Source organism: Carassius gibelio, chromosome A18 (assembly GCF_023724105.1).
Source record: "Carassius gibelio isolate Cgi1373 ecotype wild population from Czech Republic chromosome A18, carGib1.2-hapl.c, whole genome shotgun sequence".
In the NCBI taxonomy this organism is placed as follows: Eukaryota; Metazoa; Chordata; class Actinopteri; order Cypriniformes; family Cyprinidae; genus Carassius; species Carassius gibelio.
The window spans coordinates 15,104,646-15,125,665 of record NC_068388.1 but is presented as its reverse complement, the minus strand read 5'-3'; the positions used below and the strand labels follow the sequence as shown (position 1 = coordinate 15,125,665).

The 21,020-nt window shown below is 37.8% G+C and overlaps 1 long non-coding RNA gene across 1 annotated transcript; it reads left to right on the top strand.

Moving 5' to 3' along the window:
* The first annotated feature begins 5,154 nt into the window (after window positions 1–5,154).
* LOC127934040 (uncharacterized) lies at window positions 5,155–19,759 on the top strand. The gene is made up of 3 exons (XR_008147672.1): window positions 5,155–5,203; window positions 17,726–18,020; window positions 19,324–19,759. It is a non-coding gene; the product is annotated as an uncharacterized LOC127934040 (long non-coding RNA).
* The last annotated feature ends 1,261 nt before the right edge of the window (window positions 19,760–21,020 follow it).

The window sequence follows — 21,020 nt, the reverse complement described above, 5'->3', positions numbered from 1 at the left end:
ATCACCCCACAAGTTCTCAATTGGATTAAGGTCTGGAGATTGGGCTGGCCACTCCATAACATTAATTTTGTTGGTTTGGAACCAAGACTTTGCCCGTTTACTAGTGTGTTTTGGGTCATTGTCTTGTTGAAACAACCATTTCAAGGGCATGTCCTCTTCAGCATAGGGCAACATGACCTCTTCAAGTATTTTAACATATGCAAACTGATCCATGATCCCTGGTATGCGATAAATAGGCCCAACACCATAGTAGGAGAAACATGCCCATATCATGATGCTTGCACCTCCATGCTTCACTGTCTTCACTGTGTACTGTGGCTTGAATTCAGAGTTTGGGGGTCGTCTCACAAACTGCCTGTGGCCCTTGGACCCAAAAAGAACAATTTTACTCTCATCAGTCCACAAAATGTTCCTCCATTTCTCTTTAGGCCAGTTGATGTGTTCTTTGGCAAATTGTAACCTCTTCTGCACATGCCTTTTTTTTAACAGAGGGACTTTGCGGGGGATTCTTGAAAATAGATTAGCTTCACACAGACGTCTTCTAACTGTCACAGTATTTACAGGTAACTCCAGACTGTCTTTGATCATCCTGGAGGTGATCATTGGCTGAGAGTTCTTCTATCCATTTTGATGGTTGTCTTCCGTTTTCTTCCACGTCTCTATGGTTTTGCTCTCCATTTTAAGGCATTGGAGATCATTTTAGCTGAACAGCCTATCATTTTTTGCACCTCTTTATAGGTTTTCCCCTCTCTAATCAACTTTTTAATCAAAGTACGCTGTTCTTCTGAACAATGTCTTGAACGACTCATTTTCCTCAGCTTTCAAATGCATGTTCAACAAGTGTTTGCTTCATCCTTAAATAGGGGCCACCTGATTCACACCTGTTTCTTCACAAAATTGATGACCTCAGTGATTGAATGCCACACTGCTATTTTTTTGAACACACCCCTTTCAACTAATTCAACTAATTGCCCAATAGCACAGCCTTAACAGCGTGCATATCATGAATGCTGGGTCTCATTTGTTTTTTGAGAATCTACTGAACCTACTGGTAACTTATTTGCCACGTAGCAATAAAAAAATATAAGAAAAACCTTGATTATTCTGGTTAGTCACATTGTACTGCTATTATTTTGAACAATACTGTATGTAAATACATGATTGACATATTTATTTTCTTTTTTTTCTTCAGATTTAACAAATTTTCCTAATTTAATGGGGACAACTCAGAAAACATAAAATTAACATCATAATATTTTTATATTCTCACTCTCAAGGCATCAAAAACTGAAGCATGGTCAAGCGCCTCTAGCGTCATATGGAGACGCCAAATGTGCCCCTCGGTGTCACTATATCGATGCACAACGACCTTCATTGCTTTCAGTGGGAAACTGTTAGCATGAATCTTCTGATGCAAGTGCATAAGATGTTTATTGCTATGAAATCACGTTCAAGAAGTCTCATTCAGCACACATCGCGATACGTTCCATCAGTTTACAAGTGCCACATTTAGGGTGAGTAGTCGTAAATACGCTCTTTTAATGCCTGTTATAAAATGTCTTCTTTATTAATCAGATTAGCGCCATATGTTTATTCGCTGTATTATATCGGTCATCCGAGACTGTCTTTGAGTTTCATTGCATTTAACTAAATGAACACAGCTGCTAACTAGTGTGATTAAACTGTTGGTCACTTGACGTGCCATATACCTTCGATCCGTTTTATATTAATTTCAGGTTCAAAGATGTAAGTTGTATTTGTAGTAAAATCATGGTAACCACGACACGTACAATAGTGTTCCTGTAGCTCAACTGTTAGAGCACTACGCAAGCAAGCAAGCGCAAGGTTGGGGGTTCGATTCCCCGGGAACATATGATATGTAAAAATTGATAGGCTGATTGCACTGTAAGTCGTTTTGGATAAAAGAGTCTGCTAAATGCACAAATTTAATTTAATTTTTAATTTACAATAGTAACAAACGAAATTTGAAGTTAAAACACAGTAAATGGGACATTTACCATGTTTTTACCACAGTAACTGTAGTTTTACTATGGTATATTAATGGTACAATTGCCATTACAATAACTATGTTTGTATCACTGTAATGTTAGTGTTTTGTACATTTGTACCAGGAACTTTTTCCCAGAGGAGCATTTTTTTACCCTCAGACCTGTTGCTTTCTGCGTTTCCACTGCGGTCTAAAGTACCAGAAGGATTAGGCAAATAGTCTGGTGACGTAGGTCTGTGCGCGTTTCTCAATAAAAAGTATCCTGATTTTGGACGTGCTTCTTCGGTAGTTCAGACTTTGTGCATTAGACTCGAGAGTGTGATGTCTGAGACGATGAAAATCTGGTAATTCTGCAAACAGCAGCATACTTGATAACATCAGTCAGCTCGTCTTGACTACTGCAATTTTCCTCACTGTATATTAACAATAAAATGAAATAGGATATCAAATACCACTGACTCCTTTCATTTTCATCTTAACATAATGCAGAAAGGTACTTAGTTCAGGAAATGTGTATATATACAGTCATTACAATGAAACTAAATTTTATATAAATTTGCCTTTTTTAATTTCATTTTAACATGTAGATAAATTGAATACAGACCAAAGATTATCTGTTAGATTTACCCAAAACGAATGTTATTTTATGTTTTACCACTAAAGAGACATCAGAGCCTGCGGCACATATCAGAAGGACTAGCCGAGGTGAGACTGCTCTCAGCGGATACATAAGCACTGAGCTCCTGCTGATCGCGTGGAGCTCACCGTCTCCGAAACCGGCGAAACACATTTTTAAATAGGCGGTGTCTTTATGAATAAACCACATATTTGCGTTTTAAACAACTACATTCTTGCCTGAAATACCTTTAAAATTACATTTCATTAAATAATAACAGTAATATTTTGAAAATGATCCGAATAAATGGTGGTTGAAATCACAATGCTGCATAATCTCAACCAATCAGCATGATTAGCGCCCAAGTCCTGCCCCTAAAGTTCCAGAACTTTGAAACTACCTCTCTTTGAGTACTACCTCGCCAACAGAGACTTTCTGAGGGGCATTTTTTTCCCCGGAACTTTATTTAGTTCCTGGTTCCTGTGGTGGAAACACACTGAGTACCAGCCCAAAGTCCCTAGTTTCTGGGCAAAGTTCCTGCGGTGGAAACACGGCTTTAGAGGCTCTTGCAAGCTCTCTTGATTACTTAATATGGCTGATGAAGGTACGGTGTGCTTCTCTGATATGGGAGCGGTCCAACTGAATGTACAGTAGGTGGCCAACCAAAATTATGGTTTTACCACCGCTGCCACAGCGTCTGCAGAGTTAATTTGCAGCTTTTGACCGCTGAGTGGAACTTTAACCACAAGTTATCAAACAACATTTTCGCAAATCAGCTTTGCCTCACCGATGTGCTAAATTTGATGGCTGCAGTTGGGAAATTGAAAGAAAAACACTGTATTTTCAAATATTTAATATTCATAGATGGAAGTTTTAATACTTATGAATTTATGTGCATTTCTTAGAACGAATTAAAACAGGATACATGTCAAGCCTATGAGCCTGTGCTTATATTTTCTCTAAGCTTCACAGTATTACACCATATTTTAGATTTGACACATTTAATAGGTGTGCAGTATTATTTATAAAATATGAATTCCGTGTTATATTATTCCAAAGAAACTGTGGTTTACTTTGCATCAAAGCATTAAAAGAGGTCTATTTTCGTGAGCTAGGCTGCATGGATTTATATGCAAAATGTCAATATTCTCACATATTAGGCCTATATTTTAATTTATATTTTAAAATTCCTTCAATAAAACAGCATGGATTTTGTTACTCACTACTTTGTTATTCCTTACCTGTCCTTTATTTAGACAGATAAGTTCTTGGGGAATACATCTGACATTTTCATCTAAAATTAGGATTTTTATCAAGCTCCTATGCTTAGGTTGAGATTTTACTTTAATGGCAATGTGCAGGTCCTTTTCCAGGCTATTAAAGTGAAATAACTGAACATAAATGTAGGAGCCTGATAAAAATCCTAATTTTAGATGAAAATTTCAGATTGCATTTAGAGGCTTTTGCATCTGAACTCTTCACATATCTGTGGTTACATTAATTTTTAAGATTAAGAATTTGTTGCCTGTTTTCTAAATTATTTTCTTTATTTTAGTAAAATGTGAGGCATTGTATAATTTCACTCCCATGAGAAATAAATAAATGAAAACTCCAAGATTTAGCTAAATCATTGACACTCTAAAGAATGGACAGATTAATAAATCGTCCTCACGTTTACACTCATGTTCTCTCATTATAATCAACAAAATGCGCACACAATGTAAATAAGAGCTTCATTAGTTGAAAACTTTTATCCTTCCGATGTCCTCCATGGGACTCAAGACTGGTGAGTAGTGCAGGTGTCGCTCATTTCCAAATCACTCCACCGGCCTTGCTCTGTTCTCATGGCTCTCGGCCCCGCCCCACTCGTCACATATTTGTCTAAATTTTTTATCTCTATTACAAATCTTGTTTGGTTTTATTTTGGATAATTGCATGTAAAATGATTTAGTTTGTAATGCATATGCAAAATGTGAATTATTATTCATGTTAAAGTGTTTTTGTGAAAATTATTACGCATGCATGACAGGGAGTCACCCTCTCGATCACTTGAATTTCTTCCTGATGATGAAATAACTTAAAATTGGTGTGTCTCACATACTTGAGAAATATATCTACAGAAAGCTTGAAATGTCTACTTTTAAACAAATCAATTCAAAATGAACTGTGTGTTTTATGTGTAAAGGGTTTAGACTTATGGGTTGAGAAGCCTAGTGCAGGCACACCAACATCAGAGACCAGCACTGCAGCAATCAAAACATTTTCTTCCATTTGATTTGTTGAGAAAAAAATTGTTGCTGGTGTAAAAAATCTTCAAATCTTAACACACCCATCAACCCACTACACAGGCTCAAGTTGAAAATAAGTGTTTTATTTTTTATTTTTTTTTAGCAGTACATGGAGGTGATCGGCCCAATGTCTCCATGAATTATGCAACATTTCAAGCCAATGAATCAGACACTTTCTAAAGCCAGGAATGCGTTCTCAATAATGATAATGATTGCATCACTATCATGTACATGAGGGTTTGCAGAGACGGCGAGCTTGAGCGGGGAGTTCTTTGTCCTGAGTGAGCAGGAGTAAGTATTCTGATTAATTATTTTGTATAGTATTTTAAAATGAAACGCCAGTACACCATATTAAGTTAATTGCCTGCGAGCTTCTCCTCCTGTCTGTACGGTAATGCGACAGAGAGTCGAGTGGTTATGACGCAATCGTTAGCCTATTTTTTACAAAAACTGTTTATACGGGGCCATAATGTAACATAGAAGGTAATGGAGCCCTTTATACATTGTCGTGTATCTTTAGAAATAAATAATGGACAAACGGAGTCTTTAAACGCCTCATATGTAAAGTTATTCGCTGTCAAATTGACGCCAAAATGAATGGGAGTCAATGGGAATGCTAACGCAAGTGAAGTTCTGCTAAAAGATGGCAGCCCCCACCCGACTTCAACTTCCTGTCGAGTTCCTTGCCGCCTGGAAGTGCGTCAGAAACAGAGCGCGCGCACGATCAGTTGTTGGTAATTTGTTGTATAGCATGCCCGACGCCGCATCCAATGTAGACAGCAATGCTTTTGTTAACACACAGCTCGTAGAAGCGGGCCTGGCAGCTCGCGCCAGTTCTAGACACGGTGAAAGTTTCCTGATTGTGACAGAAGGCCGAATTTACATGACACATTATAAATGAGCATAGTCTGCGATAGATACAGTGCCAAAAAGAAGAGAAGAGGAGGTAAAGAGATGTAGTGAAAGAACAATTTATTGCATAGCAGTAAGATACTATAATTTCATGGCAGTTATTTTTACCTTAAACTTAATGTTAGCAGTTGTTCTGAGTTCTGAGTCCCCAGACTGTGATTTTGTACAATCATGTCAGTTTTAAGACGCATTTTTTATTATCACTTTTTTATTAATGTTTTACTCTACAGTTGTGCAGTTTTTGGGGGATACAGTACAGGCCAAAAGTTTGGAAACGTTACTATTTTTAATGTTTTTGAAAGAAGTTTCTTCTGCTCATCAAGCCTGCATATTTATTTGATCAAAAATACAGAAAAAAAATGTAATATTGTGATATATTATTACAATTTAAAATAATTTGTTTTAAATTTATTATACTTTAAATTATCATTTATTTCTGTGATGCAAAGCTGAATTTTCAGCATTATTACTCCATTCTTCAGTGTCACATGTGACATCCAGTCTATCACACGATCCTTTAGAAATCATTCTAATATGATGATTTATTATGAGTGTTGGAAACAGTTCTGCTGTAATGTGTGTGTGGGTGTGTGTGTGTGTGTGTGTGTGTGTGTGTGTGTGTGTGTGTATGTATATATATGACAGGGTGAAATGGGCTGTGATGCATGGGGCGCCAGGTAAAAGCTTGCCTAGGGCAGCAAATTGGTCAGGGCCGGCCCTGCCTGGAATATCCACTGTAAATTCTCACATACACCCCAGAAGATGGCAGAAATATTTTGGATTCAGAATGGAAAACATAAAAGACGTTTAGAAGTCAACCAATGGGTGACTAGACTGGATTTTGCATGTACTGTATATAAAAAAGGGTATTTACAAGTAATCTTGCCAGCTTTCATGCATAGAGGTGCTTTTGCATTTACATCAATAACAGAACTGCACCTCAGACTGCACAAGAGTTTATCAGATGTTGTACAGAGCAGATGTTTTCTGGATAAGAATTCCTTAAAATACATTTTGCAGATTTATGTTTGCTTTCTATGATGGCACTGTGAAGCACAGTTTTGTCTCTGTGTTTATTATTTGTGGTTCCAGTAACGGAGGTCAAAATTGGAGTGTAGATAAGATTAAACATTTGGCACCAGTAATTTGAACCTCTCAAGCCACAGATTTTTTTTCTCCCTTCAGTCACTGTGTCTAGCCAAATATGTGAAAGGAAATTATGGTCACATAACTAAAAAGGGAATTGAATCCAAAGTACTTGGAATCAACTAATATTTTATTCAGAATATTTTACACTATATCAATGATTCATCCACTGATAAATTGAGTTTAGAGTAGGTTACCGTATTTCCCGCACTATAAGGCACACTTAAAAGCCTTTAATTTTCTAAAAAAACAACAGTGTGCCTTATAATCCGGAGCAAACATTTGACTGTAGTATGTTCCATTCTATGCGCCTTATAATCCGGTGTGCCCTTTATATGAAAACAGTTCTAAAATAGGCCAATTCATTGAAGGTGCACCTTACAATCCGGTGCACCTTATAGTGCGGAAAATACTGTATTTTACCAATTCTGCAGCAAGATATTATTACCATGGCAATCGGTAAAAATATAATGTAGCTATGATTACTGATTATGAGCAAGGTAACTGGATCGACAGTTTAAGGCAGTGACTTGTGAACAAAAGCCAGGTACTTGTCAGAAAAATAAAAAAAACACTTAATTGGACTACTCTACTACACACAACTAATCTAACGAACACACACACACACTCACACATTCATACAGCAGTGAGGAAAAGCGAAAAGTTACAGAGGTTGGATAGATTCCTGAATAACCAGTGTAAGGTCCAGGCACTCGGCCCAAAGAAGGTATCCGGTGCTGGATAAAGGTTTCCTATACGTGTTCGGTCTTTCAGCGCGTAGAGTTATTCAATTTAGGTTAAACTCAAATCTGACTCCATTTTATTATTTAATCTGACTCCATTTTAGTAGAGTTTAGGTTGAAATGCCAATTGGTTGTATGCCTTTTTAATTAGTATTCTTCTGACATTTGATTATCCTAATTAACTCCTACTCTTATATTAACTCGTTCATTCGGGTGCTCATGTTGCTAACAGGGATACAACGTAATCTACTAGAGTCAATAGTCACAGAGTAAAACAGAATAAAATCAAATGTAACAATTTATTATCAGTCAGGTAAATATGTGTTCTGCCAATTAAATATCCAATTGAAACATAATAAGAAGTAAAATATGCATACCTGACCTTAGAAAATACATAGTATGAAGTGAAGAGACACACCACACTAAGGGCTTTCTGGCTACAGAATCGCCCTGATCCTTTTGCTGCAATCCTTTAAATACCTCAGACCAAGACAAACATCCCCCGAGATGAAGACAAAAACTAACAATTGGAATTTGATTAGGTCAGGTCCCAGACTAGTTTACACCTCAATGGGAACAGAAGGTAATTTACATGGAAGACCCTGGAAAAGGGCACTCCCGTTACAGTAATCAAAATATCTCTTAACTCTTAGGATCTGTATTATCTTTTAATCTCCATTTCTAAGGTTGAGACCATTGTACCAGTTGCCCTGAGACAATTCAAATGACACCAAACATGACTGTAAATATCACTTGCATTAATGCAGAATATTATAGTATTGGCAATTCTGAGTGAAACTAAGTGGAGGGAGTGTGATGTTGAGGTGTGAACTACTAGGTGTTGTGTGTCTTTGATGGCACCGTTACTTATGATGGAGGGTATTCAAGAGAGTGATCAAAAGTTTTTTTAATTTATTTTTTATATATATATATTTTTATTGGAAACCAGCATTCACAAGCATCAATACAGTACTTAATTATGCTACAGCTGTTTTCCAGCCTTTTTCTTTTTTATGTGGTACATTAGAACAGAGAACCAAAAAAAAAAAAAAAAAAGGAAACATCTCCCAAAAACAGAGGGGAGAGAGGAAAAATACAATAATAAAAAACATGGATAAAAAATATGAATAATAATAATAAATAAACTAAGAAAAATCAATAAAAAAATAATTAGTTAGGTGAAGATAAATCAGTAAATAACTAAAAAAGACAAAATAAAATAAAATCCAAAAGGAAGGCATAAGAGAAAAAAAAAAAAAAACTTAAATAAAGGATGCCCAGCATGCTCACTAAAGACTTGATAAGATAAACAAATTGGATGCGTCCCATTGATTCAGTTGGAATCCAGAGAGGAGAGGGTGTTTTCATATGTTATGAGGGGTTGCCATCTTTTATAAAAATTGGTTGCTGAACCCCTGAGGGAATATTTAATTTTTTCCAAAGACAGGAAAGACATTAAATCCCTTAACCAAGAAGTAGTGGGAGGAGTGTTTGGGCTTTTCCAATGTAATAGAATACGTCTACGGGCTATGAGAGAGGCAAAAGCCACAACATCAGAGTTTTTCTTAGTGAGACTAGTTGAAGTACGAGGAACCCCAAAGATGGATATCAGTGGACAAGGCTCTAACCTGATATTGAGGGAATTATTTAATGATTTAAAAAAACATGACCAGAAATTGACTAATTTGGGGCAAGAAAAAAACATATGAACATGGTCTGCTGGAGATAAACCACATCTGTCACAGGTATCATTTGTGCCTGGAAATAGCCTACTAAGTCTGTTTTTTGTGTAGTGAATTTTGTGGAAAACCTTAAATTGGATCAAACTAAGATGAGCACAGGAAGATGTAGAATTGACCCTGATCATTGCCTCTCTCCACCACTCATCAGTCAAATCAAAGCCAAGCTCCCTTTCCCAACTATCCTTGAGCTTCACAAGGGAGGACATATTCGAAGATGCTATGAGGTCAAGGAATACTGAGATCTTACTACGAGCCAGTGGAAGGGAGAGTACCTCAGTGATAAAAGATTCCGCTGGAGAGTGAGGGAAAGGAGTAAAGTGTGTACGAGCATAATTCCGCACTTGAAAGTATCGAAGCATATGAGACTGGGGTAAATTACATTTAGTACGGAGGTCGTTAAATGAGGCAAAAAGGCCGTCTGAATATAATTCTGAAAAACGAACCAGACCCCTCTCTCTCCACAAAGTAAAAGCTGCATCTGCGTTGGAGGGGGGAAAGAAATGATTATTGCAAATAGGGCTTAAAGAGACGGGTGATGAAAGTTTAAAGTGTTGCCTGAATTGTTTCCAAATTTTCAAGGAGGAAAGTACAATTGGGTTTTTAATACAACTAGGATAACGAGAAGCTAGAGGGGCACAAAGCAGAGCTGCCAAAGATGAGGGATGGCAAGAGGCATCTTCCATTACACACCAGTCTAAATTGGGAGAATTACACCAAGCATGGATTTTTTGAAGATTGGCGGCCCAGTAGTAAAATAAAATGTTAGGCAGTGCAAAGCCCCCGTATGATTTGCTTCTTTGGAGTGTTGCTCGACGCGCTCTTGGGTTCTTACCAGCCCAAATAAATTTTGAGATCATTTTGTCTAACATTTGTATGAATGATTTAGATAAAAAAAATTGGAAGACACTGGAAAAGAAACAAAAATCTGGGAAGAATATTCATTTTAATAGAATTGATTCTGCCCACCAAAGAGAGAGGGAGAGAGTCCCAGCGTGCAAAATCAGACTTAATTTCAGTAACCAGCTTTGTAAAATTATTTGTATATAGTGAGGAGAGGGAGTGAGAAATATTAATACCTAAATAGCGAAAGCAGTTATAAGCTAATCGAAATGGTAACGTATCTGACGAGATCTGTTTGGCTGCAGTATTTACCGGGAAACACTCGGTTTTACTGATAACCTTATAACCTGAGAATAATCCGAAAGTTGTCAAGATTTGCAGAATATTATCTACTGAGTTAACTGGGTCCGTAACATATAGCAACAGGTCATCAGCATAAAGAGACACTCGATGTTCCAGTCCAGCTCTAACAATACCGGTGAAACATGCAGAAGATTTAAGAACAATGGACAGGGGCTCTAATGCTATGGCAAAGAGCAGGGGGGACATTGGGCAACCTTGGCGGGTCCCTCTCGATAGAGGGAAATATTCAGACCTTTGAAAGTTAGTTGTCACACAAGCAGAAGGGGCAGAATATAAAAGTTGTATCCAAGAAATAAATTTGGACCCAAAGCTGAATTTCCCCAAAACAGAAAACAAGTAATCCCATTCGACCCCGGTCGAAGGCTTTCTCCGCATCTAGAGATATAATCATTTCAGCATCTTGGGATGTGTTAGGAGATAGCACAATATTTAAAAGTCTTCTAATATTAGATGATAGTTGACGACCTCTAACAAACCCTGTTTGATCTAAAGAAATTATATCTGGTAAACAAGGGTCCAAGCGGCATGCTAGTACTTTGGCTAAAAGTTTTACGTCTGAATTTAATAAACTTATCGGCCTCCAGCTGCTACAATCATTCATGTTCTTGTCTTTTTTAGGAATGAGCGTGATTAGAGCCTGATTTAAGGTTGAAGGCAGAGAGCCCCGTTTCAGTGAATCATTAAACATGTCTAATAACAAAGGAGCAAGTTGGTGGGAGAACTTTTTATAAAAGTCAATCGGAAATCCATCCGGCCCTGGAGCTTTGTTATTTTGCATTAATTTAAGACAAGAAATTAATTCTTCCAGCTTTATGGGCGTTTCCAGCTCCTCTTTAATATGAGGATCTATGGTAGGTATATCGATGTTATCCAGAAAGTTATCCATTGTAGTCCTATTTGCAGGGGGTTCAGATTGATACAGGTTAGAATAATAGGAAGCGAAGGTGGAGTTTATCTCAGCTGGGTTGGTAGTTAGGGAATGAGAAGAGTCATATATTTGTGTTACGAAATTTGAGGCTGACTGACGTTTAAGTTGGAGGGCAAGGAGACGGCTGGCTTTATCACCATATTCATAGTATGTCCCCTTGGTCCGTCTTAAAAGGTACTCTGCTTTATTTGTAGAGAGAAGGTCATAGTCAGATTGTAATTTGATCCTTTTAGCATACAATTCTGGGTTGGGAGAGCTTGAGTATTCTCTATCTATGCTAAGAATTGCATCAATAAGCTCTTGCTGCTTTTGTTTATTTTTCCTAGCCAGATGTGTGCTATATGAAATAATATCTCCCCTAATAACTGCTTTCAATGTTTCCCATAACAAAGAGGGCGATTTGGACTCAGTCTTATTACTGTCAAGGAAGACACCAATTTTCTTTGAAATATAATTACAGAACTCATCTTTTGCTAGTAACCCTGTGTTAAATCTCTATTGTTTTGTGGTGACAGGTAAGAGCGCTAAATCTAATATATGGGGAGCGTGATCAGAAACAGCGATAGCAGAATATTCAGTGGATTTCACAGCAGGTAAAAGAGCACTGTCTATAAAAAAGTAGTCAATACGGGAATAAGATTGGTGTACCTTGGAGAAATAAGAAAATTCTTTTAAAAATGGATGGCGCAGGCGCCAAGCATCTATGCAGCCCAATTGACTCATAATGGATGATAATGTCGACATGGCAGAGGGTATAAGTATTTTCGGGTGAGATCGGTCAAGTTTGGGGTCTATTACTAAGTTCAGGTCCCCCTCTAGAATTAAACGATGAGTATCCAAGTTGGGAATCTTTGAGAAAAGGGAAGTCATAAAATTGGGGTTGTCCCAATTAGGGGCATAAACATTAACCAATACAACTGAAGTTTGCCACTTACTATAACATAACGCCCATGGGGATCAGATATGATCTGATCAGGCAAGAATTGGGTACGTTTGTTAATAAGAATGGCAGCGCCCCTGGATTTACTATTGAAAGCTGAATGGAATATTTGCCCAACCCACGGTTTGCGCATTCTGAAGTGATCATTTATACATAAATGAGTCTCCTGAAGGAAAGCGATGTCAGTCTTAAGACTTCTGAGATGTGAAAACACTCTTTATCTCGCTTTATCGGGCCCCCAAGTCCGCGAACATTCCAACTCACAAATCGAATACTAGACCCACTCAGTCCTCTCTGAGAGATACTTAGGTTAACCATTAGGAAATAAATGAGCATCCTGGTCAATAACACAATGAGCAATATAGTAGCATCCAGTTGAAATTAACTTTGAGAAAGAAACACAAAAAACCTCCCAGTAGATAAAGAAAAAAAATACATTCCTCCAAAAACACAATGGCCATTGTTTAGACCATAAACCATCCAACAAGTTACTTCCTAAGCTTGTCATAACAGAACAAGACGATCTGCAGGACTGGAATACACACAACCGGTTTACCATGCAGTAGGTCCTGCCTCCTGATGAACCAGAATATACGCCATATATAAAAAAATAACAAAAATAAACCTTGTAAACAGTTATTTATGAAAACAATCTGGAGTGACACTGGACCAGTATTTGTACCAAGCTGACCATGCAATCTCCTAGCTAAAAAATGCAGGCAAAGATAGAAATTGTTTTTTCTAAAATAATAATAATAAAAAAAAATAATAATAATAATAAATAAATAAAAAAATAATAATAAATAAATAAATACATGAAAAAAATTAAAAAATCTTCAGCACTGTCCACATTTAACTGGAGTGTCTCATGGAGTGATATGTGGTACTGTTCAGTCTGTGGTCCATTTCAACAGTGTCGTCGCGCCTTACCTCGAAAGAGTCCAGCAACAGAATAGAAACAATTAAATTTAGAATGATGGTCCCCCCACGAAACACCCCCCCCCCCAAAGAAAATCGTAAGTTCACCTATGTCGGTGCTCGTTCCACTTGCTCCCTCACTCATGAGTCGCAAATGCGTTCCTCGTAAAACAACTCCGCCTGTTCTGGGGAGTCAAAGGTGTGGGTCACACCATTGAAAGTGACACGCAACCGGGCAGGGTAGATCATGCCGAACCGTATCCCTTTCTTAAAAAGCAAGGATTTCACATGGTTGAAGGCAGCTCGCCTCTTCGCCACTGCCGCGCTGAAGTCCTCGTAGAACTTGATGTTATGGCCCCGATACGTCATGTTGCGGTGTTTTTTTGCCCATAATAAGACTCTCTCTTTGTAGATGTAGCGGTGAAAGCGCACTATCACAGGGCGGGAGCCTTGACGAGGTTTGGGTCCGAGACTGCGATGGGCGATGGGCGAACTTGGAGCGTAGTTCCACTACGTCTTGCTCTAGGCTGGTGATGTTATCCGAGTGGGTTGAGAGAGTTGTTTCCATCTCTGAAATTGTAGAAGTATGTTTAGCCACGGTAGCGGCGATAGACTCAAGAGCCGAGTTAATCAAATGCAAATAAAGACGTAATTAACACAATTTCCCGAAATTATACGGAGGTATGCTCCCACGCGTCTGTCCTCTACATCTCCAAACCGGAAGTACGATCAAATGTTAATTATCAGGAAAGTCCTTTGTGTTCTCAGGGAGAAGTCATCCCTCAGTCCAGACGGTCCAGGTCCAGTCTTACACCAGCATTTGACACTATATCCTAAACCGTAGCCTGAGATAAATTTTAATACTAGCAATTCAACCTCAGTTCATTTGCTTAATAAAATTTGCACCAGTAAAGCATGCGACAGGAAATTGTGATACTTGTGATCAGATGTTGTTATGACCAAATTTAATCCTTATGCGCTGTTGGCGAAGTTTTCGTCCACTAGGGGGTAAAGTTGAGTCTTATTTTGGCCACACCTTTCTCTGTGTTTGAGCTAATGGATTGATTTTTGGTGACAAATCTTATTTTGACCCATATTTTGGGAAAATGCTTTGAATTTTTTCAAAAACTCAACGGTACACTCTGGGCAAATTCACTACCCTTTCTTTATGTTCGTGGATGAAAACATCCATTAAATTAAACTGCTATAAAAATGTATCAGATAATTTTTTTTTTTTTTTGGAATAAATCTATTAAACAACCTCAGTCCTGATCAAAACTACCAAATAAAATAAAAAAAATCCAAAATTTTAACTCTTTAATTACCAAGTTCATAAATTATGTCACTGATTTGGGGGGACAAAAACACACAAAATTACATATTTTCAATTTAAAAATTAAAAGTGGACTGAATATATATATATATATATATATATATATATATATATATATATATATATATATATATATATATATATATATATTACCTTTTATTACAGTCTTGGGCATGTCAAAGATTAGTAACAAGATTGGCTTTGATGCATTGTTAGTTTTTGTGCAGTATTAATTTTATTTTTTTCTCCCTCATTTGTTGTTGGTGGCTGTTTTTGCCCCATTGACTTCCATCATAACGAAATTTTTTGATTGCAAAGACATCACTCCATATAATCATTCATTCTTGATTGTTTGTGGGTTTCCCTTTTGGGAAGAGGTACTATTTGTTATTTTTACAGTTGATCACTAGGTTGGACCATTATGCCTTTAGATAGGCCTGTGCAAAAAAAGGCTTAGTTTCTGGCTTGTATATGGAGTTATATGGAGTATAACAGCAAATTATAGTGTTTGTGTGTGTGAGAGATTCTTGATTGTTGGTGGTTTTCCCTATTGGGAAGAGGTAACATTTGTCATTTTTAACAGTTGATCAATAGGTGGGACCATTAACCCTTTAGATAGGCCTGTGCAAAAAAAAAAGGCTTAGTTTCTGGCTTGTATATGGAGTTATATGGAGTATAACAGCAAATTATAGTGTGTGTGTGTGTGTGTGTGTGTGTGAGAGAGAGAGAGAGAGAGAGAGAGTCCCTCATGCTGGCACTTACAAAACCCACAAGCTGACCCTCGGACACGCAACACTCAACTACATGACCTTTGAACACTTTTGTTTTCCTCCTTGAAAAAAGCCATCATGGCAGCCAAGGAGATCATAAATGGACTGATAAGTCTACCGTGCAAAAACGCAAGACAGGTTTTTATTTTATTTTATTTTTTTTATTAATGATCTTCAGTCTTCACGGACCTTCGAGGGGTTTAACCAGACAGTTACAGGAGTTCCAGCAATCAGATGCATCACTGTGGGATTGTGGAATTGTTCAGGATTGTGGGTAATGAAGTACGTATCCAAGACATCGCAAATAAAAGCCATTTATCTCAAAACAAGGTTAGTGCCCCATGAACTACGGCGTTTATATGAGTATATAATATCGCTTAGTACAGCCGTAGCTGGTTTTAAATCTACCATGTATGGTTACGTTTTTATGGCTTATACCCCAACTGTCAATGCAGAAATTGTATTGAATTCTTACTTCTGGCACCGGCTGTGGGCGGGACTGTGATGCTCTATTGCTCAAGTTAATTTTGCGATTCTGTCATCATACAGTAACTAGCAGCAATCACCTCTTCTCGTCGAAGACATGTGATACAGTACTAAACAGTCTGTCACTGTCGGTGCTTGTAATAATTTTTGCATCATTCTCAGATATTTTTGAATGCTTTCACACTGCTGACATCAGGCCCGTCACGACAAGGCAGGCAAACCAAGCAATTGCTTGGGGCCCCGAGATGGCCTGGGGCCCCAAGACAACGACTGGTTAAAAATAAAATGTAACGACACTGTTTGAGCGTCAATGCAGTAACGTGTAATAACACTGTTATCGGGATCCCCCTCAAGGGGGCCCCTCTCAATAGTCGCTGACAGCAGCCAGCCAACCACGTGATCTCTGCTACCGGCAAAATACAAAACCTCCTAGGCAGTCATGAATTATGCTTCAGGAAGCCAGAAGAGAAAGGATATTATAGATCATACCACAACTAGGGCCCTATGATTTCCGCGATGCAGAAAACGCGGAGGGAATCACAGAATCCAGTCATAAAAACGGAATTTAGAGTTTAACGCAGAATGACACGTAATTTGCCAAATTTTGAATGAATGAATTAAAAATAGGTAATTTCACTTACATCAAATCAAGATATGGACTAATATCTGTAAATATTAAGCCGGAACAGTCTATTTAAATATGAATCCTGCATGTTCTGCGTGTTAATCACTAAATAAGACGAGAACACATGAACAACATCTCCAGAACTGCTCTGACAGTCACTTCATGAGCATTTGACCATTTGATTTGAATAAAACGAGCGTCACATCACATACCCAGAACTGTAAAGGTACGTCAACCCGTCAAAATAAAAGTCCTGTTTTAGACAAGTATTTGCCAGAGATGTATTACTATTGTTCAGCAAAATGTACATAGCCTACTTCTCAAAAAAATCAAACTTTTTTTTTTAAGGTTTAATCACACAAAATGTCTTCCATGTTTTATTTTTAATAGTAAATCCCCTTTGTTTACCAAAAAGTTACGTTTGCTTAATTTTCAATAATTAATATATAAATTAAATTAATGTTTTGTGTTTAATGTTTAATGTGCATCTCAGAAAATGCTTTATTTAAAACCTTAAATGCACTTAAATGCACTTAATTCCTTTGTCAACTTTATTGTCATTGTTCACAGTACAAGTACAGACAGAAAAACAATGGATAAAAATTAAATGTTTATTTTTGATGTATGCATTGCATTCTATGCATTTAAAAATAAAAATAAAAATTTTCTAAAAAGGGAACTTAGTTGTTCATTTTAAGAGACCCAGGAGTCTCAGTGAGTCTCAGTGCAAAAACAGTGCAAATAACTATTGAATTCCCACCAAACTATTTTTTCAAACAGTATTTGCACTGTAAACCTTTTTTTATTTATATAAAGTGTGGGTGAACTTAAACTGTATGGCTATGCTGTGGTTCCTGTAGGCTTTGCGTGCATGCAGGGGTTCGGGGGGCCTCTATGTCCATTTTGCTTGGGGCCTCCAAATTCCTTCAAACTGCCCTGGCTGACATATGTGCTGCATTATAAAACTGGAACAGAGTATGCACAGAATTACCTGCGACAGAACACCACCGGCCTCATGCCGTTCCAGTGCATACTTGGCAATCAACCGCCACTCTTCCTGTGTATAGGAGAGCCATCGGAGGTTACAGCTATAGATCACTGGTTCTGAGTGATTAGGAGAGTGTGGGACTCAGCTCACTTGGACTCAGTCCAACTACAATGTGCAGTTTGGGGGATGAAGACCTTCACAGATGCTTTGAGTAATTCTACTCCAACATACCATCCAGGAGAACAAGTATAGCTGTCCACCTGAGATCTGCGCCTCCACCTGCCCTGTAAGAAGCAGAGTCCCCGCTACATTCCTCTGTTTCCAATACAGAGGCAGATCTATGAGGTCACCTACGAACTCTAACTCCCATTCAGGTACCGCATTTACCCTGCTTTCCATGATTTTAATTTTTTTGGCCTGATTTTTGATACCTATTAATTTTATTATTTTTATGTTATTATGTTTTTCTTTGATCTCAGAAGTGCTGCAGGTGTATTTTGAAACCTTTGATATCAGATATCAGTAAATATTTGAATAAAAAAGGAAAAATAAAATAAAAGTTATACATTGGTAACACTGTCAGGATTTTGGACTGTCTGACGTGTTTTGCCCAGGTTTCTGTTCCTGTTTGTCCTTATTTGGTCTTGTTTGTTTCCTCGTTTAGTTTGATTATGCTCCAATGATGTCACCTGTGTTCCCCTGATTTCCCCAGTGTTTAAAATCCTAGTCTGTTCAGTCTGTGTTTGTAAAGTCTACTCATTATGTATGTGTGCTTGCTTCACCATCTATTGTGTGGATTTCCCCAGTGTTCTGTGGAATAAAGACTATTGACTGTACTCCGCGTTTCCCTTAAGCTCTTTATAACAGCATGTCATGACAAAAGACCTGACCAAAAACAGTTACTCCCATGTCTACCCTCCGGTTTTGTTTCTTGTTTTTACATAGTGCTTTGTTTCCTTCATTTTCCCTCTATGGATGCCCTACTTTACCCTGAATACCTCCTTCTCCTGCTGCAGGGGGACAAAGCTCTCAAGGCCCTACAAATGCAAAAGACCTTAACTAATAGTAATAAATGCCGTAGATACCATTTTATTTTCTATGCTCAGTAACATTAAAGAATGCCAGACATTGCATAACTGCGTTTATATTGACTTTTATGAAATTTGTGGCATTGGAGTCCACACGCGTCCAAATAAAAGTGACAGCCTGGTAAATAATCTGGATTAAAAAAAAAAAAAAAAAAAAAATTCTTTATAGGTTATTCACAGTTTTATTGCTGCCAAGGTATCTAGTCTTTACAGTGCTTTGTTATATGGTTATATTGTTATATTGATCGCAATCTAACTTGTTTTTTATTAAAATGTGGCAGACCTTAAATGGACAGTAAAAAAAAAAAAAGGCAGAACACTATATAACTCGTACTGACACGTAACTTCATTTTGATGCGTGGTTAAACAAAGGCAGGACGCTGTAACTCAAACATTTGTTTTCCAAAACAATGTTTGGTGCTCTATGGTGTTCTGCTTAGATTTCTCTGATGTTTTTCGAAGTTAACATTGAGTCGACCCATTATTTTCTTGGAGAAACAACTAAATTGACTAAAGGATGTGTTGAATGTTCTAAATTACATCAATAACTAATTTTTGTCTAAAGTTATTGTCTTTTGCCTTTGCACAGCAGCATTCTAGATTGTTCTTGCTGCTAGCCAACACCATCAGCTACCTGGATGATGCGCTCTGTGTACCGTCATCAGAAGATGATCCTGGAAAGTATTTTGCCATCTTTTGTGGAGTAGACACTGGCAAAGCACAGTGCAACTCCGGACCTAGAGCACAGTACATCATCTCCCCACTGTGCAGAGCTAAAGCCCGAGCCCACCAATGACGGAGAGCTCATTCCCGCTGCTATCAAGGAGCAAGCACAGTGCTGAGCGACTGAGTGGAGGATCGCCCCGGAAGCAGAGACCAACCAATCAGACCAGAAGCGTGAGCTGGCTACAACGCCCATTGTGATAGATAAAGCCACAGACAGTGTGGAGTGGAGCTTAGCCCCTGATTATGTTCTGATTGGGTTTATGTTCCATTGATGTCTCTTGATGATGATTAAATGATGATGATTGATCATACACCACATTTCTCTGTGCTCTTTCCAACAGTGTATCATGACACATACAGTGTTTTTGAGGCTGCGGTGTGTCACAAAAGCATGACACATTGACATAATAACAATGGAAATACCCTAAAAGAATGGTGGCAAAAAAAACTGTAATACTCACTCTTGGGGAACAGCTAGAATATTTTAAACTCACCATTGAAATGGTTAATAGGTCACCGACACTTGTGCATTCTGTTATTTAATATTATTTTAATTATAATTAAATAAATGGTCTGGGCGAATAAACTGTTCTATCAGCAGCATCCAGAACTAAAGGAACAAAAATGGTTGAACTTGAAAAATGTTTTTGCGCAAATGCACTTGCTAAATGAAGGTAGGTTGTATAAAATGGATTATTGATTATTAAGGAGCTACAATTTTATTATATCATCTGCTGAGAGAGTTTGAATTGGCCTATAATAATGCCATGAGTCCTTGATAAGATTCACACTGAACCTGGTCCTGCAATTTCAGTAAAATTAAGCTGTTTTTTCCACATTTCAAAATGTTTTAGAGTGTACCCAACAAGCAAGGTTAACTTACGGTCACACATGCCATGAATTCTTAGATGATTAACCCAAACCTTGCTTACTTGAGGTATGCTGTTTCCAAAAAAGAAGTAACTTCAGTCAACTCTGAGTATGATCATGGTTAAGTCAAATCACCTTTTATTTATATAGTGCTTTTAACAATAAAGATTGTGTCAAAGGATTTAAAGTATTAAATAGAAACTATTTAAATGTTTGCATTGATGACACATCATTTTCCTATGCCATCAAGTCCAGAAGTGACCTTAACAAGAAACCAAAACTCCATCAGTGACAGGATGGAGAAAAAGACCAGGCTTTGTAACCAGGCTTTGGCCTGATGAATCCAGCAGTTCAATGTCAGGCTGCAACAAAGTCACATTTGCGAAGGATTCATCTGGTTCCTGTGGTCTTGTCCTGGTGGCCGTCTAGGAGAAAATGTCTTCACTGGTGATCTGTCTCTGGGGCTCATCTAGTTGTCCAGGTCTCCGCTGACATTCCACCAGCTGGGTTGGATACGTACTGGATAAGGGTGACTGCTGTAACCATCTGACCTGGTGACCTTGGAATAAGAAAGAAACAGCCTAATATTTGTGTAGATGCCATTGTTCTAATGATGTAGCAAGTACATTGTGTTTTATTGGAAGTGTTCCTAGTTCCAGTTGTCCTTATTGATACAGCCTAAAAATTTGA